Below are 22,500 nucleotides of genomic sequence, written 5' to 3' on the forward strand. Positions count from 1 at the left end.
TCATCACTATCGTTGACCGCAAGATGAAATATATCTTCATCCTTCGACGATTCTATCTTATTCGCCTTACTTGGACCCATCTGCATAAACCATGATCCAAACCTTGTGGGGCATTATGTTTTGATACTTGCGGCCTTGTCTCGCTGTGCAACTTGGATATCTCATTAATAAATCGCAACCCTCTGCGGGCATTCCGCTTACCCCAACATCTTGGAAGGGTGAAAAGACAGATGAATATTGCTTAAATTTTCCAGTTGACAACGGCAGCCTTTTGGGAGCAAAGACAATCTCGTACCTTGGATGACCATTCAAAATTTCGTAGCGACATCATTGTAAACTGTCAAGTGGACTGAAATATGAAGGAGGTCTTGTACCGAACGTTCTTTGAGTTGTAAAAGGTGTTACGTCATGGGAAAGCATCAATTAATCGCCAAGAGAATGAATAAATGTTACAGACTATTAAGTGAACGTAGATCATTTGTGGTTAAACGTAGTAACCAAAGCACCGTAAATTACCAAGATTAACTTGTAGTAAACAAAAATATACATACTTCGCCTAGAATTTATTTAGAGAGAGCCCGCGCCTTATATTAATATGGAGAACATCTTTATCATCTGTGTGTAGTGTTTCGTCTACCTCTATTCATTTTGCAATTATGATGACACATTGATCACTATAGAAGCCTAGAAGGAAAGAATACTCTCAAAATATGAAAAACATTATTACAAACATGATCCCTTCGAATTCACTTAATTTATGCTATATACGTATTCTAACAAACGGGAATATATAATCTTTAATATTAAAATTCTTGAGTTAATAAAATTTTTCATGATGCATCCTAAAACCTCTTGTACGTTACTAGAGATTTCTGAATAATAAGGAATGACAAACATTTTCTTTAAGATTAATATCATTTGAAATTACAAATTCTTCAAGAAAAAAGGAATAAAAGTTTTTGACTTAGACAGATGTGGTTTCCGTTTCCAGCGCAAACGTGTCTCCTCCTCTTCCATGTCGTATAGTAGGCCACAAATCCCACCATTCCAGGAGTGACATTTCCAGAGAAGTAAACTCCTCCCGGAACATGTTCCAACCCTCGGTATCATCGTCATATCGTTGCTCTTCACGGGTTCAGTGATCCTTTCAGCCTTAGAATCACAGACGCTCTTCGTACGGCCTCACTTAACCAGAGGCAGATAGATGTAAAAGGCCCGAGAAGGATATGTTCTTCTTTTCGTCAGAATTTCTTGGTATGTCCATTGGATTATCAGACCCAAAGAATTCCATCACCGCTCAGTAGTTTCAAACTGGAAACTCAGTCCCATGAAAAACTATTGCATACATTGCACTAGGCAATGAGAAGAAAATACTAAAACATGAGCATGTATATTGCAAGGGGGCTCATAGATTCTTGAGTTTCTTCCAGAATCGGAAAGCTGAGGGTAAGCAGAAAATTTGCTGGAAAACGCACGACTGAATGTCTCCATCTATACGCATCGCCAAGAGGACGATCTCTATACATAAGAGGCGACGGCTTTACGAGTCCATCTCCAGAAATACCTTGATATTATTTTCCTTGACGTTTCTGGCTAGAACAAAGAGCGACGAAGACGACGTCTGGAATAATAAGAAAAAAGTCTTTATCTGCAGTACGAGGATCCCCTCTGCTTCGCAGCCTTCAGGCTTCTTTCTTTTTAGACTATCAAAGGCATGACGAAAGTAAAGGATGCTGCTCGCTCTCTCTCTCTCTCTCTCTCTCTCTCTCTCTCTCTCTCTCTCTCTCTCTCTCTCTCTCTCTCTCTCTCTCGCCTTTTTCCCAACGTCCATACGAATACTCGTCAAAAGGATTCATACAATATACATTAAGCAAGTTCTTATTTCCATACTGTATATATGTATATATATATATATATATATATATATATATATATATATATATATATATATATATACATACATATATATATATATATATATATATATATATATATATATATATATATATATATATATATAATCAAATTAGGAAATAAAATATAATTAAAAACATGTTTATCCTTGGCTGCCGTTTCATCATATTTATAGCCACTAGGCAAAATCTCAAAATTAGAATGACAGTGATTTCAAATGAGTTCTACTTTACAAAGGCCTGTAATAGCGATTTTTTTTCCAGGACACAATCGTTATTAACAGACATTATTGACTCTCCAAATTCTCTAAAGAAAAAAAAAAAAAGCTTACAATGTCTCGTGTGAAAATACGTTTTGAATGAAATCTCACTGGATTTTCCTCAGGTTATAGTGTGAAAAAAAAATCTGAAGGAAACTGCAATTCTGCTGGTGAAAAGTTTTGTTTATTTTCGAAAGTATTTTTGAATTTTAGTAGGTAATTCAATATACTCTCCTGTAAACAAATTAACTTGATTAAATCGAATATTTATATCGATTTTGGTGGATGTCAGGTCATCAAATGACATGTTTAAGTCAAAATGTTAATTCATGAAGTACGTAATGTAAATTTACATAAGAAAAAAAAATTAGAAGTCGTTCTAAGTGTTAAATTTTTGTTCAACAATTAATAACGTACTCTCATTAGGAAGAAAATTACGTAGTCGAGCCTTTTATATATTTCAAATTTCAAGGGTAAAGAGGAATTTGCATATTACCTCATTGGCTGTTGTCCCAATTTATTCGTATCTACTTATAAGTAAAGACAAAGACTAAAATAAAAATAAAGAGCGCATATATACTTGTCTCTTTACAGAAAAGAAATTACCATTAACGTGGTCCTTAACGTGAACACTTGTATAATTATGCATTATTACAATAGGGGTTCAGCCAAAGGATCAATTAATTAATTGATGTATTAAGGGAAAAATACAACCATTTGGACTTTGCCACGAGTACGTCTTCTAGTTCGTTTTCATTTTGTGTTTTGCTATTATAAAGTAAAAAGTAATTTGTATAAACGGGAGTTAGGCGAACTTGTGAAGTAGGTAATACAAAAAATTTCTCGCATACGCAACTTCATGAGCCATTACTTTGGAGTGAGCTTTGACGGTATATTCTAATCATTTAAGATAATTAAATAAATCATGGGATAATCTTCAACGTATTTGCGAAAAAAGGAAAAATAACTCTGAATAAGAAAGAAAATAAAGACAGACAGACTGATTCATAACATTTTATTGAGATGCATAAAGTTCACCATTCGTAAGAAGTGCGGTCGTTGGACATAGAATTGCACCATGATTTCGTAATAGCTACACTACGACCAAAGACATATACTTTCATAGCATTGATACGAGATGGCCATACCAATAAAAAGGTCAGTAGAAGAATCTTGTCATATGCTAGGGTTATGGTAACATTGAGGATGACGTCTATGCATAGACTCGCGATCTGAGGGGTGGGATTTCATACCACCATTGCAGCCCGAAGAAAGTTAACATTACTACCTGCTGAATCATCAGCATCCATTGCCTGACCTTCTTTGATCCTAGCTTAAGAGAATGTCCAACATCCCTCACTGCAGCTTAGGAACTGATTGTATGCATGTGTGGTTAATTCTCTAGGATGTTATGTTGTCCCTTACCACTGCTGCTCATGAGTAGCCTTTAAAACTATAGCATTACTGAACGCAAAGCTGTTAAGCAATTAAACCACACACGCTTACAAACGCACACGTATGCACAAGCTTACAAGCAAACACAAGTGTGTGTATATATATATATATATATATATATATATATATATATATATATATATATATATATATATATATATATGATATATATGTATGTATGTATGTATTAACACATATATATACATATATATATATGTGTGTGTGTGTATAAACATATATATATATGTATACATACACTATACAGTCCACATGTATACACACATATGTATACATATATTATACAGTCCACATGTATACACACATATGTATATATATACAATATATATATAGATATATATACATACATATATACATATATATATATATATATATATATATATATATATATATATATATATATATATATATATATATCGTTACTGAAACATTGTGCTTGCTACTAGTTTTGGTACATTTTTATAGAGTTAACCTAATATACGGAAGTTCATGTATTCATATGAGGACAAAGAGAGACAAACAGAGAGAATCCATTGTCAAAATACAGTAGTGTCTACCAGCAACAGGTTGCTCGTTGTAGAGGGCGAAGCCCCGCAATAAAATCAAACATTTATTTCCCCGGTCGGATTTCCCACTAATGCCCTTGGCTTACGGGCCGCATTAAACCGTTCAAGTTTGACGAACGATGGCTAAAAGAGAACAGTGACAGTAACTGGGTTTTCTCACTCACGCACGCAATAGAGACACGCAATAGGCACGCAAAAGAGGGACGGACGCAATAGAACGAGGCGCTCAAAAGAGAGGGCCACGCAATAGACACGCTAAAGAGAGAGACGAGCAGAGGAGGAGTGCGCATTAGATAGAGGCACGCAAAAGAGAGGATGACAAAAGCTTGGCACACAAAAGAGAGAGGTCCATAATGGCACACAAAAAAAGAAAGGCCCATAATATACAGGAAGATGAAACAGAGAGGGGCACGCAAAAGAGCTATGCAAAAGAAAGAGCCACGCAAAAGAGAGAGGCAGCCGCATAGATACAAATGCATCAAGAGACAAGTTTGATCATTAAGATTCACGCACATGTAAAGAACGAAGGAAAGAGAAAGCGAGTTCGTATTTTTATGCCAGAATCCAAAAGTTCACGGAGGAAGAAGGAAATAATAAACAGAATAACAATGCTGACTTTGGAATCATAGTCTTGCCTAGAGCAAACAGAAAATCTCCGAAAGAAATCATGCAATGCAGCATAATGAACAGTACACACGAATCGTTTGTACACTCTATTTCTATTGTAAATTTAGCCTTTTAATCACCGTATAATTTTTGGAAGAAGGCTAAAGTTCAAAATAAATGCATCAGCATGTAAAAGAAAAAACTCATTACAAACACAAGAAAGAAAAAATAGAAATGTCAAAATTACTCGGTGACGTTAACAAGAATACATGTTTTGATAATAATCATTAAAATACGAGTAAAAATATAGCGAGACAATAAGAAATCCCAACAAAGCAGGCGAGCAACAGCCAAAAATTTGCGCTGTTGGCAAGCATTTATGCCCCCTCGGGAGAGAAGCACCAACGATCTTATTTCAATGCTAATTTTTCCATCCACAACCTCCTTCAGGAGGGATACAGCATCATCATCATGCGGAAGGGAGGTTGCTTTTGTCCTCTCCTCTGGCTTCGGAGTAAAATGAAATGATATTTTTACTCTCGAGAGTACAGTCAAACTCACTCTTTTGACTTGGTATTCCTCTCGCAGCCATTTCTGCTCTGTGGAAAAGATTGCGGAAAAGATGATGCTGATTGTGCACCATTTAGATTTTTTTTTCATTGGACGACAATTAAAAAAGAAAAAAAAATAATTGCTGACGAAGACAATCACTAAAACAGTTTATTTTGCCATGTAATATAGGAGTCCTATATAATGAAAATATTAAATCTTTGTTAATATCTTTCTTTCATAACTCCGTCAATACGACATTCATAAAAATTTGACAAAGAAATCTTAATCTATAGCATTAATTATTAATAAAACTTCTGACGATAATTCCATAAATAATGTGAAAAGGTATGCAAGAAAAATCTGTTAACACACAAAAACTGAGAAAGATGGAAAGATATTTCCCCTTAAAGTTAATACCTTCTCTAAGTAAAGATTTATATTTCCTCAGACGTTCCAGTAGGTATGATTTCCACAGTACATAGCAGAGGAAAGGGAGAAATAGAATCATCATTTCTATGCATGAAACAAACTTTGGAGATATCAGGAAACTTCTGATGCAAAGCTGCAAAGTTAAGGGAAATAATCATAAATTAAGAGAATAAAGAAACTCTTTGATCTAAGTTCCGTCTCTAAACAACATTAAATGAATAATCAAAATAAAAGTTCTCTAAAGAGTACAGCAAAATATATATTTTTCAATAAACGCACTACGCCATTTTTCTCACTTAAAATTTTGTAACAAGCAACTTTTGGTGCTGAAAATCTAGAAGCAAAACTTTCTTTTACATTGAAAATCCCACAATAATAAAAACAAATAAATATTCATGTACAGAGAAGAATGATGCAAAACAATACATAAAGAGAACAGTATAAGAAAAAGTTTCCAGACATCTTTGATATAAAGCATATAAATAAAAATAATATCCCAAAAACCTTATGAATTATGAATTAGGGACATAAGCCCCCACGTTGTGGCTTGGGAGGCCATTCAGCACCAAGAAACAGTTGGGAAAAATTCCCCCAGTGGCACTTTCGAGATAAAGATAAAAAAGGAAATGGAAATGGAGATAATATAAAAAGGCAAATAGTGAATGCAGCTAGGACCGGAAGCAGAACTGCTAAGGCAAATAGTGAATGCAGCTAGGACCGGAAGCAGAACTGCTAAGGCACTTTAAGCAACGCCTACAGTGTGCCACGTAAGGTGCACTACCGGCACTATCCCTTACGAACTTGAAAAAAAAACTTTAGTGAATGATATTATGTAGGGTCATACTTACCAGCATTCAAGTGTCTAATAACTCCTCGCAATTACACATCCAACAAAAAGTGAGAGACGAAAAAAATAATGTTAATTCTTTAAGACTTTCTGAGTATACTGGAGGGGATCTGGGTGAAAAATAAAATTGTTTCTCGTTGCTTCTAAATTAATGAGACACTTGAATGAATAAATCTGCTTAATGAAGGAAGCTTTCATGTTATGAAGATTAATTCTTAATGATATGTAATAAAGTGACAATCATTTGTAATGTGTGCTTAGACAACTAGTTAAACTTTAGCTCTCAGCGATTATTATTATTCTACTAATTAACATTTTTCTTATTTCTTTTTTAGGTAAGTGGAGACCTGGCAACAATCACGACACCTCGCTAGGTAATGTTTTAAATTAGAAAATGAAATTCGTAACAACTTTGAATTTTCCACATTCTTTATGTCAATTGTCAAGAACCTCAAGCTAAGACAATTATATAAGACTTAACTTGGCAGAGGAGTTCTATTCTCTTACTATGAGTGTTTACATAAGCAACTAATGACCGTTGCATTAAAACAAATTACCTTTATATCATAGCATGGAAACTCCTTTGATGGGCTTAACCGTATTATCAAAGTAAATGAATAGATGTTATGTGCTTAGATCTCTTAATAGGATAAGAAAGGTAATAAGTAGGTCATAAATTTAAAAACTGGAAGAAATAAACTAAAATCTCCATATACAAAAAGGACACTCGCATAAAGAGGAACATACTCGATAAAGAGGAACTTCCTCGGGATGATTATGACTAAACCAACCCATAGCCATTATTAAACTCTAACTCCTGGGCGAGCATTGACTGATATTGATGTCTGAGGAGCTTCAATAGTACGCAGCTTGAGAGAACAAAGCATACAATACAACCGCAGGGGATGAACGCGCCTCCCTCCCGCCCCGCCAATACCATTCCAATGCCTCCCCCCTACTCAGCAAATTAAAGGGAAGATGTTACCTATGATGGCCTCTGAGGTGCTAAACAACCTTCAAACCATCGAACCTCGAGACATAAATGGAAACACAAGAGACTAGTCCGATGTAACCTGTCAATATCAAAATATATGTTTATCTTTTAGTTTTGTAAAGACACACACTACTACACGTGTACAGGAGACAGCACATGCGTGCTCCGTTTGGCTGTCTTTCATGATACTGAAAACTAGATTAATGCAAAATGGACTTTTCATTCTTATCTTACATCAACCCTAAGAAAATATATATATATATATATATATATATATATATATATATATATATATATATATATATATATATATATAGATAGATAGATATATGTGTATATATATATATATATATATATATATATATATATATATATATATATATATATATATATATATATATATAGATATATACATATATATAGATATAGATATAGATATATATATATATATATATATATATATATAGATATATATATATATATATATATATATATATCAGATAATTAGTAATTATATGGAATATATCAGAAACTTTACAGAGTAGAGAAACTTTTACAAAATGTGGAGTTGTGGCCGGACATTTCCTTTAAACATAAAGCAGGATATGAACTTCATACCTCAGAGTTATCTATCTCTTATCTTGAAAATGAATAGCCTAGAATCTTACCCACAGCCACAGATATGCAAATACAGACGCTGTGCTCAGTGATTTTTGAACAAAAGACTACTGAAAAAAAGTCACTTTTTTTCGCCTCCCCATAAAATACGGTTCGAGTATATACCGGAAAAAAACAAATATTCCTGTTTCTCATTCAACTCCGAAAAGCTGCAGAATAAAAATAAAAATCGTTGTTGTTTTAGAATTTGCATTTTAATCGAAGGCACTTTCATGGAAATGAAAAAAGATATCAAATATAAAAATAATGCTACGGCCAGACATAAAGCAATGCAACAAAGCGCTTTCATGATTGTTTTATATCGTTGGGAAATTCGACAGCGAAGCTAAACAAATAACAGTGGTCTTGCACCGAGGGATCAAATGTCATATTGCAGAGCTGCCCTGTCTTAACTGAATGTTTTCGAGGTCATGTTGATTCGTTGTACAACGCATAGCCGATCTCATGCCGCACTGAATTTATCTAGCTGCCATTGACAGGGAAATGTACGATTTCATAGTATTTATTATGAACGGAATAAGCACACAAATAAAATGAATCACTAAATTATTAGTGATTTGAACCTCTGGATCTGTCAACGCCATGCCATGTCAGCTGAATAGGTCAGCGAACATCTTAAATTGAATTCTCACTCATGATACAGGTAATAGCGGTCACGTTAAACTAAAGAAACATGCGTCAGAATACCAAAATAAAAATGGCTATAAGCTATAAACTGGCGTCCGAACCTTCAAAAGAAAATCATAATGCAAAGAGCGGTGAGTTAGAAATAAGCGGAAAAATATGAAATAAAAAAGATGACATGAAGGGATCAAGAAAGCCCGACATGCATCGAATGAATATTAATACCAACTGAAAAGAGGGGAGAGAAGAGAAAATAAAGTGGTGCCCTGAATGGTTCTGGTAAAATGGCTAAAGAAAAATGCATCGGAGCTTCTGGAATCAATGTGGCGTAAAGCACATTTGCACTTCCATTTCTTTTGTTCCGTTTCTAAAAGCAACAAGGCCGGTAGTCTCAAACTGCTGAAATTTTTATGAACAATGGAAAGGCTGAACAAAATAAAAGCCTTGTAGCATCCCTTATGAAAAAGACTGGTTTCATTTCTAAAAATTTTCACGGAAGTGTAAGCAGGGAATGGTGGAAGGTGTAAAATTAAAAACTATGATTTGCAGAATATCAAATTGTTTATACATTAAGTGTGTTTTTAAACACGTTTGTTTCTTGGCTGAAACGCCAGTTGAATGACCAGGGACACCTGCGAATGGAGAATTTGTAATTTCTTTCACTTCAAGTATTTTTTTTTTTTTTTTTGGCTAACAGATAAAAGTAAAAGTAGCCCAAGTAACTGTAAAATTTGGTGCACGGTATAAAACAATAAGGACACCAACAGAAAATTCTTCTATTTTCAAGCTTATTACACATCTACTAGTTTCTTTTTTAATTCACCAGAGGGCATTAACTTCCTTTATGGACAATTCACACATTCACGTCAATACCTTCACCACGATAAATGCTTGAAATCAATGTGAAATCTGTGGTACACACACAAAAGGAAACGCTTGAAATCCATGTGAAATTTGTGCGTAAACACGCCAAATCAACCGCTTGAAATCCATGTGAAATGTGTGTGAACACAAAATAAAATGCTCGAAATCCATGTGAAATGTGTGTTCACACACACAAAGGCAAACGCTTGAAATCCATGAGAAATGTGTATGTACACACACAAGCAAACGCTTGAAATCCATGTGAACTGTGTGTACACACACAAATGCAAACGCTTGACATCCATGTGAAATGTGTGTGTAAACACGCAAAATCAAACGCTTGAAATCCATGTGAAATGTGAGCGTACATAAACTAAAACAAACACTTGAAATCCATGTGAAATGTATGTACACATAAAAGCAAACGCTTGAAATCCATGTGAAATGTGTGTAAACTCACAAAATCAAACGCTTGAAATCCATGTCAAACGTGTACACACACAAAAATCAACGCTGGAAATCTATGTGAAATTTGTGTACACACAAATAGCAAACGCTTGGAATCCATGTGAAATGCGTGTGTAAACATAAAAACAAACGCTTGAAATCCATGTAAAATGCATGTGTACACACACACACACACACAAAGGAAGCGCTTGAAATCCATGAGAAATGTGTGTACGAAAAATGGGTAAAAGTTTGAAATCCCTGAAAAATTTTGTGTAAACATACAAACGCAAACGCTTGAAATCCATGTGAATGTGTGTACATACAAAAGCAAACACTTGAAAACCATGTGAAATGTATGTGTACACACAAAAGCAAACGCTTGAAATTCATGTGAAATGCATGTGTACACACACACACAAGCAAACGCTTGAAATCCATGAGATATGTGTGTACACATACAAAAGCAACCGCTTGAAATCCATGTTATATGCGTGTGTGTACACAGAAGCAAAAGGTTGAAATCGATAAGAAATTTGTGAGTACACAAGGAAGCAAACGCTTGAAATCATTGTAAAATGCGTGTAAAAACACAAGCAAACGCTTAAAATCTATAAGAAATGTGTGTCTACACAAACAAAAGCAAACGATTTAAATCCATGAGAAATTTGTAATACACACAAAAGCAAAATCTTAAAATCCATGAGGAATTTGTATGTAAACCCACAAAATCAAACATTGGCCACCATCGGTAATATTGCAGTGCTATATTAGGCAGCTCTATATATTTTTTGAGACTCGTGTCCTCACAAAAATGAAAATATTTGGCTGAAGTAGTAAACTAATAGCTAGTACCAATATACTATCTACCAAATCTGGTAACAATTTTCTTGCAAAATTAATAGAAAAGGACTGATGATATATTCTGTATTATGAAATAACGGTAGAAATATGAGAAATACGTTATTAAATTTATAATGGATATTCGTAACCCGATGCAAGGCATAAACATGTGGTACTGTTTGTCGATGCAATATACTTTAGATAAATAATTGATAAAATTTGATATATATATATATATATATATATATATATATATATATATATATATATATATATATATATATATATATATAATCGCATATTATAAATTAAAACGTTTTCTAATAAAGCTCTCTCTCTCTCTCTCTCTCTCTCTCTCTCTCTCTCTCTCTCTCTCTCTCTCTCTCTCTCTCTCTTAATAAAACGTAGCAAGAAACCACAAGCCTTGTAATTCTTTGACTTCTACAATGCTTACTTCCATAACAGAGGTGTGTTTTTTCAAGCGACCATTGCATATGGAGCTTACTGAAGGCCGGGTACACTCACAGTGAGAGAGAGAGAGAGAGAGAGAGAGAGAGAGAGAGAGAGAGAGAGAGAGAGAGAGAGAGAGAGATTGAAGTGCGAAAGGAAAAGTTGTGGCTGGGCATAAAAGCATTCAAACGGCTGGATTCCTTCGCCTGCATAAATTCTGGTATCCGCTCTGAAATTCGAAAGGGTTCCTGAATCCACAATGCAAGAAATTTAAAACATTTACCAATTACTTGGAGGACTTTAAAGCGCCTGGTTCTTATCCCTCGGATCTAATACAAAGTTAAGAGTTTTAATGGAATTAAGCCGAATAAAATGCCAGTTTCTTACAAAATCGAGAGAGAGAGAGAGAGAGAGAGAGAGAGAGAGAGAGAGAGAGAGAGAGAGAGAGAGAGAGAGAGAGAGACAGAAAGGTAACCCATCTGAATAAATCATAGTATAACATTTAATAAAATATTCGATCTAGCTTCTAACCGAGCATTCTGAAGTCTAATATGAAAACACAAGTTACAAAAGGAAAATCATCAATGTGGTAATATCCAGCTCAACTTTCAAGTACAATCTTGATCATTATCCCTGAATTCATATGAAATACTGAATCTCCAATTCCCATACGTAATATAGCTTAAATGAAATTCGAGCTTTTCATCTACAAAGATACTAAAATAATATTACTTAACTATGGTGGACGGAGGGGCATGCTTAGTAGCCATGAGAGGAACAGACGAGCAAACAGGTCAACTGCCAATTAACAACAGCAAATCGATGTCCAATAACCCCGACAAGAATAGTATTGGCATGAAAAGAAATATCGCGAATCGCGGGCTAACTAATGACGGGGACGCAAAGGCCGTTCTTGAGTACGTTTGGAAGAAAATTAGTAAAAAAAGAAAAAAAAATGACAATCATTTACACAACTGCAAAACTGTGTATTTTTATACCATCATGCTTCAAAATACTACTATAGAAAGTTCCTCTAAAAAATAATAACTTACCGGTAACACAAAAACGAAGAAAATCAAAAATATCTTTAATAGAGGAACTCGAAGCATTGAAAAAGTTTTTGTCATGCTTCTTGGTCACAAAAACTTTTAAAAGTTTTTATAGAACAATTTCCTGAATCCCACATATTAAGAAAAAAAGGATGTATTTGGAACAAATCCAACACATTTATTTTCAGGCTTCTTTTTATGTAGATGCACAAAACTTTATAATTATATATATATATATATATATATATATATATATATATATATATATATATATATATATATATATATATATATATATATATATATATATATATATATATATATATATATATTCAATCTTACCGTACGGCACAGTAAAAGGACATCACAATATTCTTGTATTTATTACAGATGGAAAAACACCAAAAAGAAAAATTGGAAATAAAGGTATCAATAAAAATTCTTGATGCCGACATGCTCAAACTGAATAATTAAACCTATTTTACTAAAGCAACGACGACTTTAAAAGAAAATATTTATAAAGATTTTTCCGAAACACGAGCAACGGAAATCTTTTAGAATTTACCATTTCCGGCCTGAGTCAAATCCACCTTAAACATTTTGATGTATTTTCTTGCAGCAATATTGAAAATTAAATATTCCTAAAAAAAAGCTATCAAGCTGTAAATCAACATTTCACGGAAAGAAATAAAACAAAATAAAAACACATTAAAGGGATAACCTGAAAATATAGAAAAATTTAAATGAAATAGATATATAAGAAAAAATAATTCACCAAATATCAAAAGTTAAATCCTTCCATTCTACAGTCGAGGGAAAATTTGGAAAACCAAATCACCATCCACAAACGTGGGAGAAGAAGGTTCAAGATCAATAATCGTGCTCAAATTACCTAATCACATATTAATGACTAATAGAGGTACGCCCTCTAGTGATACTTAAAAGATCATACTTTACAAACAAATTTAGTAATATTCAGAAATTTACAATACGGTTATTCTAACAAGAATTTTATGGATAGAACACCGAAATGAAGATCATGGTAAAAATGAGTATGCTTACGAAAGTGTAAGTATAAGACGAGCTTTGTAAATATAAAGAATTGAGAAAATTCATGAGTAAAAAAATATCTATGAATCCTTAGAATTTACTGAAGAATGAGAAACCCTGGTATGTACTGAAAGGGTAGAAATATGATTGGATTGGTAAAGAAAGTACGAGAACCCATGATAAAAAGAGAACAATGGGAAATCATACATAACAATGATGCATATAATTACAGAAAGAAATGGATACAAACAAGCATAAGAACATAGCGTGATTGAAAAATGGGTAGAAATAGAAGCTCATGAACCAGGTAAAGATGGAAATACCAGCGCTCTGTTGAAACCTTACAGTAAATGCATACGAAAAATGAAGACTAGCCAAAGGAAAAGGAAGAAAAGCCTCATATAAAACAAAAGAAAATGGTAAGTAAAACAACAATAAAAACTACGTGGAAAACAAAACTAGGTGATAGGATATGAAAAAGAATAATGAAGCTAAAATAGAGATGATCGATTCATAGGTGCCTGAGGACAGCATGTGGGATAATAAGTTTTCTCTTATTCCAGGAAGGCACAGCATCCAAAAGGCAACCAAGCTCCACGTCTACTTTGAATATATTGACAATCTTCAGACTATTAATCTTGTGTAACATAACAGCATTTGAATGCCTACTCAGTCGGTCATTTCACACAAAACTGCAAATATTGATGACATATTTGAAATAAGATTTTTATTCTTAGCAATACTTTACAAGTTGAGAATATCGGGGAAAAAGAAGATATATATATATATATATATATATATATATATATATATATATATATATATATATATATATACATAGGATAAGGCACCTAAGATGAACTTAAAAATCATCAAAAATATCTGAAATGGGATAAATATCTAATCCGAAGTCACTTCATATATGGCACACTCGTGTAACCATTAGAAAAAATTAAATTAAAAAAAAAAACAACAACAATATTTTACACAGTAACAAGAAAGGAGGGAAAGGTATAAATCCAATCACCAATAAACCACGAGAACTACAATAGCATCTGATGCATAACGATTGTTGAAATTCCACTCTATAGAATAGGAAAAGCCTCTTTACTCCACTTACCGTATATTACTGGCAACGGCGCCTTCAACAAAGCTCTCAGTGGGGCGGGAAGCCGTAACGGCAAAAAGCAATGGACGACCTCCCAAGGAAAAGACGGCGAAGCTGATACTAGATCAGAAGGTGAGGAAACGCCTTTTCCTCTCTTTTCTTCCGGACTCTCCTTTCATCTATTTCTCCTTTATCTCTCTTATAAAGCTCTGCAGGTTCTGTACGGAAACTTTTCCTTAGGTAGACTTGTATTCTCTTTCTGAAAAAAAGGAACAATTAATAATGTTATTGATATAAAAATTACGCAAATTAAACAAATGAAGTATTAGTAATAATTATATATCATGGGCGCACTTCTGACCAGGAATCGGACCTATGCTTGGGTGTAAGTTATTCCTATAGTAAAGTGTATTTGAAGCTTAATGTATATATATATATATATATATATATATATATATATATATATATATATATATATATATATATATATATATATATATATATATATATATATATATATATATATATATATATATATATATATATATATATATATATATATATATATATATATATATATATATAACCAATTCAGAATAAGCTAGCATAGTACTTATTGACACAAGAATGCTATAATAATTGTACATATAAGTCTTTTCGGAAAAAAAAAAAAATTTCATTTTGAAATCAGCAAACAGTGCATGTAAACACAACCTCCAATAACACACGGTGATAGTCATTACGTGTACTCAGCCATTCAATAATAATGATTTCCTTCATACATCAACATGGATCTTTGAATATTAAAGTAGATCACCAACCTTTGCCACCCTGTAAGATCAATATTTGTTCTTGAATACAAAGTAGCAATAAGGATCAAGCCTTTTACAAAACGATCTTCAATTAATCTCTCTGCACAACCAAACTGCTACAACACAAACTTGCATAACGTCCGTGACTGGCGGTAGAGACCAGAAAATCTAGAAAAAGGTGCAACGCAAAATAGTCAGCTACGTACATAATAAAAAATCTATTTTGCCATCATGACTTCTAATTGTTGAATTTCTCGGCTCTCTTGACCATATACTCCTATCTTTTCACTTCTTTTAAATTCATTTCTCTTCCATGCTTCCAAAAAATTCTTTTATTTTCATTGATAACAAAACTATATATTCCTGCCCCATTAAGTGTTTGCGAGATTCTACATTTATCTGTTTTATAAATTCTGTCACACAAGTCCAACTTTCTTTCCTGTCTTATTTTCAAACTCCTTTCTTCTTTCCGACTTCCATCATCTCAGGAATTTAACTCCTGACACAAATAAGAATAAAAATTCAGTGACTTCCACATTTCCCTCACTTATAATGATAGCCCCTCATACCGTCTTCAAAATTTCTATTAATGCCTCTACGCTTTCTCTACTAATATTCAGTTTCAGACTCTCACTTGTCCTTGAAACGATTACCTATCAACGAGACGTCTTACAGATTCACGAGCAACTTTTAATTCGTCTATTACTAATTACTTTAATGTCAACTTCTTTGCCAATCCATTGACTTTTATCTAGGCTGCTATGTACTGCATTTTCTATCGCCCAGACTAACATCTGTTTGTAAAAAAGGTGTAATCCATAATTTATCCCGGGGAAAAAATATACCCTCAAGTTCGATTTTACAGCGTATATATCGATTTCATCATCTGCCATTTAAGATCTTCTTGGAAACCAGTTTTATCATACCTTATACATCCTTAGAACGGTTCCTTCCTAATCCTATCTTTTTCGTGTAGAATCGTACTTTTCATCAATAGTTCCTGTTCTACTTAGGAAAAATATTACTCCTCACTTTCTTTTCAAAACCTCTTTTGAGGGAATTTCCCTTTCCTAGACCAGAAAATCCTGACCACATCACAACAATCATGGTATTTACACAACTGACAAATAAACAATTCCATATGTAAAAAAAATAAAGGTATGTAGTTCATGCATTTTGAATGTCTATATGCATAGATCATGACACTCATCCCCGTTTTATTTTCTGATCCATGAGGCAAACTTTATTTTGCGCAAAATCGCTCTATATTCTACGAATAACGGGACCATACAAAATAGACTTAGGCCTGTATAATCTGTTGGTTATCTTGCTTTTCAAACCAACATTTTTCATATTTATTCAAATAGATGAAAATATTTTCCCACATTTAAAAGTTAACAAAATTAATACATGCTATGAGCACACTATAAAAACATTCAAATATGAATAAAGAATCCACCTCTCTCTCTCTCTCTCTCTCTCTCTCTCTCTCTCTCTCTCTCTCTCTCTCTCTCTCTCTCTCTCTCCACAGTATCATACATTGCACATTCACGCAGAAATCTATATATATATATATATATATATATATATATATATATATATATATATATATATATATATATATATATATACATATACATACATACATACATATATATATATGTATATATATGTATATATGTATGTATACATATATGTATGTATACATATATATATATATATATATATATATATATATATATATATACATACATACATATATATATATATGTATATATATGTATATATATATGTATGTATATATATATATATATATATATATATATATATATATATATATATATATATATATATACATATGCATAAATAAATAGATAGATAGATAGATATATAGATATTATTACATACAGCGTAAAAAGAATGAATGTAGACATACAACGGCCATCTGTCCAGTTCTATGAGCCCCAATTTGTTTCCAGAACGAAAGCAAAAGAAAACTCCTTCAAAGCCCAATTGAATTCAGGAATCCCCGGACTGGTAACTCACATGCGAGGTCAAAACCTGTCAATAAAATTCTGGCTCCATAGCGATCCGTGGCAGACTATCCTTCACCATCCATCAACGTGGTCCACTATCGAGTGGAACCATTTTCCCCCATTTATCACCCAGAAGACTTATAACGCCTAGCCTTCGCTGGGTGATATTCCCGCCATGCGTCTTGCTGGTCAGGGGACATCGCCGCCCTTCGGAAGTAGCACCTTTCATAAGACGTCATCATCGTCGTCAACGAGGATTAATGTTCTACTTCAAGACTTTCTTTTCCTCAGACACCGGCGCCTCAATAAGGAGTCTATGCTTGTTTGCCCACTCTTCACACACACAAAAAAATAAGAATTGGAACATTTTAAAATGCGAAACAATAAGACAAAAGCATATAAAAGGCGAGAAATTTTTAAATCAAATCCTCAAAAAAGGATAGAAACATTTTAAAAATGCGACGAAAAGGAGATAAAAGCATACATACGGAGAGGAAATTCGAAATAAAATCTTTTAAAAAATTGCGAAAATTTTTTTAAAATGTAAGAAAATGTGACAAAATCATACAAATTGAGAGGAAAATTTCAAACAAATCAAAGGTTCGCATGTGAACGCACTCTCCTACATAAGGATTAATCATCTAATAAAAGCATCGAAAGGAAAAGGGGCGCTAACAATAGAGTAAAGGTCAAAGATTATTTTAGGTATCGCTTCTTTCCATAAATCCCCTCCGAACCACATGCACATCTTAGCCTCCCGCATATCACAATCCATTACTCACTCACACTGTAATTATTTCCCTTGTAATTTCCACGCCGATTCATCAACGCTCACACGCCATCTGTCGTTCGCGGGCGTAATCTACGCTTCAAAATACGCGCTGCCCACTCAAACATTTTGTTCTCTCGGTCAGACTCTTCCGTCGCGTTAATGATGGGCGTAATCGCTTTAATTTTTAGAAGGGCTTTCCCTTCGACCTTCTGTTCCTCTCGATTATCATCGCGCCTCCAATTTTACGCAATGAATCAAGTTGATATACAGATTTTGGAATACTAAATGTGTATGCATTTTTTTATTTAACAATATAGGCTACCCCTAATAAGGTACAATTATGTAAGCTGCTACACATGTAAAACAACACATATATCTAAGCGCAGATATACATATATATATATATATATATATATATATATATATATATGTATATATATATATATATATATATATATATAATATATGTATATATATATATATATATATATATATATATATATATATATAAGTCATGTTTAAGGTTTAAAGATCGCACATGAATGGCAGAGGCAAGGGACAGTGACACTGTCCTAGAGACTGACCATATAATCAACGGCCAAGTCCCTCTCTATACCCAAGCTAGGAACAGGGAGACCAGGTAATGGCCCAGGATGACTCAGCAGGTACACTTATCGGCTCTCGCAAACGCCCCGTCCTTAGCTCACAAGGAAGGTGAGGTTGCAGTCTTGCAGGCATAAGAAACTATCGAGCATGAGCAGGACTCGAACCCCACTCCGGCAAACCGCAAGGCAGGGACGTTTCCAATAGACTACTACAATTCTCAACACATATCGATACACACATTACAAAAGACAAGTAAAATAACGATAACATAGGAGACGGTAGATATGTTCAGCCCCAACCCTAGGGTGCTTACATTTTGCAACGCCAAGTTGTTAGTAAGGTGCCGAGTTGAGGCTTATTACCCGTAGACAGTTGTGACGCACAGGGGAAATATAAATATATCTATATAGTATATAGCAACTAATTATATACAACTATTCACGTAGAGACCATATATCCTACACGAATATCTAAAATTAACCAATATGCTGTCACCTCAACAATGCAGAATGTCCGTCAAGAATTGCAGATGCAGATGTTAATCAGTTAATAAACTGAGTATGTCAAAGGATAGATATCATCGTGCGATAGGTACAAGAAACATAAGTATAATAGCCAATATCAAGGACAAGTAATGCTTACGTAAAATGATAGGTGAAACGTATTGAGAATTTTATTTCTTAATTGTCGCTATCCTTGTGAGGGATTTTGTATGAACCAAAGTTATTACAATAGCTTTGCTCCCTCCCATTCATTTCTAGCATTTTCTCTTCGTTTCATCTCTAGCATTTTCTCCTTTTACTTCATAGCATTGGCTCTACCTTACTATTCTGAACAGTCCTTTCCTTTCCCCCATGCTAAAAATCCTCCATTCTTACAACACGACCAAACCACCCATCAACCACTGCTCGACCTTCCAAAATGGTATCTTATGGTATATTACACAACTAAACAACTTCATTATCTTTCAGATTCTTTCAATCTCTCCTGTTCAACATACCATTCACAACACTAAAGTCTGCTAACCAAAGAAAGATATTTTTCTGTTCATCTATAATTCAAATGTTTGGCGTGTAAAGTGAAATCCACTAAAATCAGACAATAAAATAAAATAAAAAACCTAACGATAAATATTCTCTTGGTAAGCAATAAATTCCCATTGTATTTAAAAGGAAAGATTATTATTTCACTAAGTGTCCACAAAAAAATATTAAAACACTTAAAACTATCGTAAAACCAACAGATACACTTAGAGGATATTCAAACAAAGAAAGAGAGACGTAAATCCAGTGATAAATAGAATGTTTTCTTTATCTCCCATCTTCCCCTGGCCTGAGATGTAATAAAACCGAAATAGCTGTATACATGTTATAACAGAAGCCCCGTGATGCGAGGAGGTGAACTGGGTGAGGTCACAAAATGCGCACGCGCACACTCGTGCCAGAACACAGAGAGAGAGAGAGAGAGAGGGAGAGAGAGAGAGAGAGAGAGAGAGAGAGAGAGAGAGAGATAGGAAAAACTCCTAAAATACAACTGCTCACAAACGGAATACCAAAGAAAGCCTTTCGAAATTACCCAGTAAAACCTTCCTCCCTCCATGATAGAGAAGGGGAAAATCTGACCCTAGTACGTGGAATTAACATTTAACCCTGAACTGGCAATATTTCAAAGTCGAATAACACAAAATATATTGCATATATAAGCTTTTGTTACAAAAGGGATTTCGGATAAATGTGTTACAAGTTAAAATCTGTTCGTATATTGGTTTTCCATGAATGGGTATAAAGAACGTAAAAGCTATTGGTCATATAAACCCAGATATAGGGGTTTTAAATACTCAATTTCGCCCCAATACACTCTCAGACAGGTACAAACGCTGACAAACACACGTGCAAACACACATACACTATGAATACACACATACACTATGAATATATATATACATATATATATATATATATATCCACACTCACACAAACACACACACACATATATATACATACATACATATATATATATATATATATATATGTATATATATATATATATATATGTGTGTGGGTATATAAATTATATACAGTATATATACATACATATATATATGTGTGAGTGTGGGTATATATATATATATATATATACTGTATATACCCACACTCACACACACACACACACATATATATATATATATATATACCCACACACACATACACACATATATATATATATACATATACATATATATACATATATATATATATATATAATATATATATATATGAGATTACTTTTTCGATATTCCTGCTACGACTGTTCTTACTTTTATTAAGGTCAATTACATGTCGTCAGGGAAGCCAGGTCGACTATAAAGCATGCTTAACCAAAAACACAGTCCTAAGACCATGTCCACATTTAGAATTGGTTACTACCATTTCTTCATTTGTTTTTAATCTTTAATATCTTCCTTTACTATTCCGGCTTCATTTTATTGTTTCATTTCACCGAATACACACTTTATTTCGTCATTTAACTGCAGTACCAATATCATACAGTTTGAACATTCTTTTATAGTCACTATATAGATATTTCATTTTCTTTTTCTCTCATGGTAACCTTTTTCTCTTTTTATACTACATTATTTTCATTCAACCTTCATAATATACATACATACCTGTACATACACACACACACACATATATATATATATATATATATATAATGTTTGCGTGTGTTTGTGTGTTTGAGAGCCAGTTTTTAACTACAATACATTTACACAAACAGCATAAATGAAGAAAAGAAAAAATTGAATAATGTGTGTGTTAAATTTACATAGCATACAGAATATAGGACAGAACTAAACAGCAATGAAAAAGACTAGAAATAAATGGAAAAAGGCAATACAACAAAGGGAAGTTTGTCCGGAACTAAGTTAATCAAGCGAAGATACGGATCACTGATTCGTATTACATTGATGCGGGTAGTGTGCAAAGGACAGCCCTTCACTGCGCTGTTTTACGCACATACACACGCACGTGCGACACCAGACGAACGAGCGCACGCGAACAAACGCAAACATACAAATAACATAGCAAACAGGTTTTGTTTGATGCACCACTGCTGGTTCTTTGTCTTGGTAATATGCGGAGTCTAACTTCAAATCCAAATTAATAAGTAAACATTAGGACGAATACTGGCATTTTGCGAAGTCATTATTTTTCCTGAATTTAAAGCAGATGTCACTGTTGAATTTCAAAACTAGTAATACTATATACGAAATTAAAAACCTCATTACTATGAAAAAACGTGGACTATAAAACATAATTTTAATTGGCAAACTCAGGATATGACGGACTGATAGGTAGACCCCAATTCAAATACGGCCCCAATAATCATAATTTGTATATGGATTGATATGAGATTAACAAGTGCCATTTTTTTTTTCATTGTCCTCCAATACTATATAAAAAATATATAGTGATTTCCACCTATCATTGAGATATTGATCGTGATCAATTGTTACAAAA

General features: G+C 33.5%; 1 protein-coding gene and 1 long non-coding RNA gene across 2 annotated transcripts in view; one reads left to right on the forward strand and one right to left on the reverse strand.

The window, feature by feature from the left end:
* Nucleotides 1–22,500, reverse strand: part of LOC137618151 (uncharacterized) — a 626,348-nt gene that overhangs the window by 349,887 nt on the left and 253,961 nt on the right. The window contains exon 4 of the long non-coding RNA XR_011039735.1: nt 14,766–15,012. This is a non-coding gene — a long non-coding RNA (uncharacterized lncRNA). The remainder of the gene's footprint in view (nt 1–14,765; nt 15,013–22,500) is intronic.
* Nucleotides 1–22,500, forward strand: part of LOC137618150 (protein O-mannosyl-transferase Tmtc3-like) — a 513,133-nt gene that overhangs the window by 342,564 nt on the left and 148,069 nt on the right. The window lies entirely within an intron of this gene.

Source organism: Palaemon carinicauda, chromosome 24, assembly GCF_036898095.1.
Source record: "Palaemon carinicauda isolate YSFRI2023 chromosome 24, ASM3689809v2, whole genome shotgun sequence".
Lineage (NCBI taxonomy): Eukaryota > Metazoa > Arthropoda > Malacostraca > Decapoda > Palaemonidae > Palaemon > Palaemon carinicauda.